The sequence below is a fragment of the Macaca fascicularis genome, chromosome 2 (genome assembly GCF_037993035.2).
Source record: "Macaca fascicularis isolate 582-1 chromosome 2, T2T-MFA8v1.1".
NCBI classification, from domain to species: domain Eukaryota; kingdom Metazoa; phylum Chordata; class Mammalia; order Primates; family Cercopithecidae; genus Macaca; species Macaca fascicularis.
This window is the reverse complement of record NC_088376.1, coordinates 30,518,896-30,523,516: the sequence shown is the minus strand read 5'-3', so window position 1 is coordinate 30,523,516 and position 4,621 is coordinate 30,518,896. Positions and strand designations below refer to the sequence as shown.

Here is a 4,621-nt window from a genome sequence, read left to right as displayed (position 1 = left end):
AGGACTTGCTTTATGAATCTGGGTGCTCCTGTATTGGGTGCATATATATTTAGGATAGTTAGCTCTTCCTGATGAATTGATCCCTTTACTATTATGTAATGGCCTTCTTTGTCTCTTTTGATCTTTGATGGTTTAAAGTCTGTTTTATCAGACTAGGATTGCAACCCCTGCTTTTTTTTTTTTGTTTTCCATTTGCTTGGTAAATCTTCCTCCATCCCTTTATTTTGAGCCTATGTGTGTCTCTGCATGTGAGATGGGTCTTGACTCTCTATCCAATTTGCCAGTCTGTGTCTTTTAATTGGACCATTTAGTCCATTTACATTTAAGGTTAATATTGTTATGTGTGAACTTGATCCTGTCCTTATGATATTAGCTGGTTATTTTGCTCACTAGTGTACCCAGCCGTGTGAGGTGTAAAGTGTCGGTCTGCACCTAGTGAGGGATGTCTCCCAGTTAGGCTACTAAGGGGTCAGGGACCCACTTGAGCAGGCAGTCTGTCCCTTCTCAGATCTCAACCTCTGTGCTGGGAGATCCACTGCTCTCTTCAAAGCTGTCAGACAGGTGCATTTACCTCTGCTAAGGTTTCTGCTGCTTTCTGTTTAGCTATGCCCTGTCCCCAGAGGAGGAGTCTACAGAGGCAGGCCGGCCTCCTTGACCTGCGGTGGGCTCCACCCAATTCGAGCTTCCCTGGGTGCTTTGTTTACCTACTTAAGCCTCAGCAATGACGGGCGCCCCTCCCCCAGCCTCGCTGCCGCCTTGCAGTTAGATCTCAGACTGGGTTGCTAGCAATGATGGAGGCTCCATGGGCGTGGGACCCTCTGGGCCAGGTGTGGGATATAATCTCGTGGTGTGCCATTAGCTAAGACCCTTGGTAAAGTGCAGTATTAGGGTGGGAGTTACCGATTTTGCAGGTGTTGTGTGTCTCAATTTGCTTTGGCTAGGAAAAGGAATTCCCTTCCCCCTTGCGCTTCCCAGGTGAGGCGATGCCTCCCCCTGCTTCAACTCTCGCTGGTCAGGCAGCACCCGCGGACCAGCGCCAACTGTCTGACATGACACGCCCCAGGGAGATGAACCCGGTACCTCAGTTGAAAATGCAGAAATCACCCGTCTTCTGTGTAGCTCACGCTGGGAGCTGGAGGCTGGAGCTTTTCCTATTTGGCTATCTTGGGTGCGCCCTCTCCTGACCATTCTTAAGCCAGTTGTCATGTCAAGGTCGATGTGAGGATAAGGTAAGATTATTCTGATTCACATACTAATCAGGACTCATTCATTTATTGGACCGGCCATGAGGTTCAGTTGCCCAAAGTTAATGAACCATCTGAGAAAGAGGTAGATATTTTTAGAAAGGGGGAATAGGTTGCTGGATAAGTTACCAATTCACCATTGGGTACTGGCTGTCCAGTACCCACACAAATCCTTCTTCCCGTCCATACTCTCAGAAACATCGATGTTTTTCTACTAGAGACAACTCAAGATTTAGTGTGTTAGCTCTAAGTTTTGATTCTCTGGGTGATGTGGGATCCTCTTCATCATGTCTGGCTGAAACTTCTCATAGTCTAGGGATTTTTGTTAATAATACGTTATCCATCTATAACACAATCCATATAAACTGATGAAGAAAGAACAAGATAACTTTAATTAAAAAAAATCCCATTTGGAAAAGAGAAGAGTGGGAAACAACCCACAGTGGCCATTAGTCTATGACAGTATAATTCCTGCTGGACAGAAGGGATGGGGACTACATTCCAGTAGTGAATTCTTTGGATGGTCATGCTGGCTGCTCAAGGTCTTCTATTTAGGAGGCTATTCTTTGTCCACTCTTTTCCTTGGCTCTGTCTGTGAGGCAGTATGTTATTAGGGCTAAGAGTAAAGGCTTTGGAGTCAGAATGCCTGGGTTCTAACGATGGATTTGTTGCTTTTTTTTTTGAGACAGAGTCTCACTCTGTCACCCAGGCTGGAGTACACTGGCACAGTCTCGGTTCACTGTAGCCTCCACCTCCCAGGTTCCTGCGATTCCGTTGCCTCAGCCTCCGGAGCAGCTGGGATTACAGGCACATAGTGATGTCTGGCTGATTTTTGTATTTTTAGTAGAGACGGGATTTCACCATATTGGCCAGGCTGGTCTCAAACTCCTGACCTCAAATGATCCACCTGCCTTGGCGTCCCAAAGTGCTGGGATTACAGGCGCGAGCCACCGCACCCTGCTGGATTTGCTACTTTTTAGTTGTATACTTGGGTTCTAATACTGGATTTTCTACTTTTTAATTGTATGACATTCAACAAGTTTCTTAAACTCTTTGTGCTTCAATCTCCTCAGATGCAAAATGAAGACAATAATAGTACTTACCTCTTAAAATTAGTAAGCATGCAAAGAGGAAATGAATGTATGCAAAATTCTTAGAACATTATTTAACATATATTGAGTGCTCAGGAAATGTTAGTTATGATTATTTCAACTAGCCATTGAGGAGGATAATATGATACTTTCAGGGTGCCTTTGGCAGGAGAACATCCTTCGATTATTTTTTGTTTTTAGAGATTCAGGGGGTACACGTGCATGTTTGTTACATGGACGTATTGCATATGGTAGGGCTTGGGCTCCTAGTGTTGCCATTGCCTGAATAGTGAACATTATACCAAATAGGTAATTTTTCTACCGCCACCCTCCTCCCAGTCTCCCCTCTTTTGGATTCACCAGTGCCTATGATTTCCATCTTTGTGTCCATGTGTACCATTTGTTTACCTTCCACTTATAAGTGAGAACATGTGGTACTTGATTTTCTGTTTCTGAGTTATTTCACTTAGGATAATGGTCTCCAGCTCCATCCACGTTGCTGCAAAAGACATTATTTTATTCTTTTTTATGGATGCATAATATTCCATGATGTATATATACCACTTTATTCCAGCAAAAAATTTTATTTCCTAACATATGGTAAAATATACATCCCATATGTGCTCACCTTGCACATCTATTCACAAATGACTTCCAAATGACAACTGCTTTGATATTTAAGCATGTGCTAAAACTTATCTTAGTTGAGATTTGAAAAATGCTTTAAACGGATAACATTCTGAGTATATTGGATTGGTCACAGCAGAATTTACTTTAGTTAGATGAGTTCTACAAATTTAAAGCTTTGAAAAGCTACTACTTTTCCCATCCAGATGAATACAATGCAGCAATATCAGCTTGTATTACAGAGAAATCTCATTAGTTTTTCTGGTGACGGAACCACTTATCCACATCTGTTGGTACTGTGCAGGCAGATTCACAGGATGGTGGTAAAGCATCCACAATGGCTCTGGCAGCATCAGGATCACACTTGAAGGGGCTCTCGGACACAGTTGTATTCATGCAACTGATTCCTTTTCCATTAATTTTCTTAGTCACTAATGCTTTCCAATGATCATGAATACTTTTAATAATATCAGTTGTAAAGTCCTTATCTTTAAATGCTGCCTTAAAAGCAAACTCATTTCTGGTTTTCCATCAGGAAACTTATACCTTCTAACCCAGTCCAAGGTAGCTTCTAAGTAGCCAGGTTTCAGCCGTTTGACATCATTGATATCACTATAATTGGCTGCATAAGGATCATCCACAGTTAATGTGGCAATGACTTTCCAGTCGGTTTCCCTTTTGTCAATCATAGCCAATATGCCTAGGGCTTTTGTGTCAATTATTTCACCTCTTGCACATACTTTGCTTCCAATTTCACACACATCAGTTGGGTCATTGTCACCACAACAGCCAGTATGTTTATCATTGTGTCCTGGGTCTTCCCAAGTCTGAGGGATGGCACCATAGTTCCAGATATATCCTTTATATGGGAACAGATTCACAAAATAACGAAGTTTTTCTTTTTTTACATCTTGTTTAATGGTGTTTAAAGGGTGCTTTGTAGCAATCTCCATTTTTGCATTAGACCAGCGTGGTACTTCCAACTACCATGTGGAACACATCCTTATCTGCATAAATTGGAATATCATGAAATGGAAATACATATTGTCCTTTCTCATTTTTGAAGAAGACTCGGTACTCCAGGGAGAAGGGCACGGTGTGCACCTCGGTGCTGAGACCGCTCACCGCCGGAGTCCAGCCACCGCCGCTGTCACACAGCCACCACCCCGCAGGCGTTGCCGACTGACAAGGAGAGAGCCTCGCGCCTGCGCATTGCGCGCGCTCTATACCACCTTTTTTTTTTTTTTTTTTAAATTCCAATCATCTGTTGATGGATACACAGGTTGATTCCATGACTTTGCTATTGTGAATAGTGCTACAATAAACATAACAGTGAAGGTGTTTTTTTGATACAACAATTTCTCTTCCTTTGGGGAGATGCCCAGTAGGGGGGTTGCTGAGTCAAATGGTAGTTCTGTTTTTAGTTACTTGAGAAAAGGGAATACTTCTACACTCTTGGTGGGAATGTAGATTAGTATAACCTCTATGGAAAATAGCTGGAGATTTCTCAAACAGAACTTCCTTCAGTATTTAATAGGCTTCTGACCTAATTGCTTCTGGTCAGTTCTGTAGTCAGATATTTGGTAATAGTCAGAGATCAGATTCATAATCCTTGAGTTTGGAAAGTAGATCTTCTGAGGATAGGTAGTGGTTCATGTG

The 4,621-nt window shown here is 42.6% G+C and overlaps 1 pseudogene; it reads right to left on the bottom strand.

Annotated features, from left to right (window-relative positions):
• Positions 1-2,899: 2,899 nt before the first annotated feature.
• On the bottom strand, positions 2,900-4,175 carry LOC102143475 (inorganic pyrophosphatase-like; annotated as a pseudogene).
• Positions 4,176-4,621: the final 446 nt, after the last annotated feature.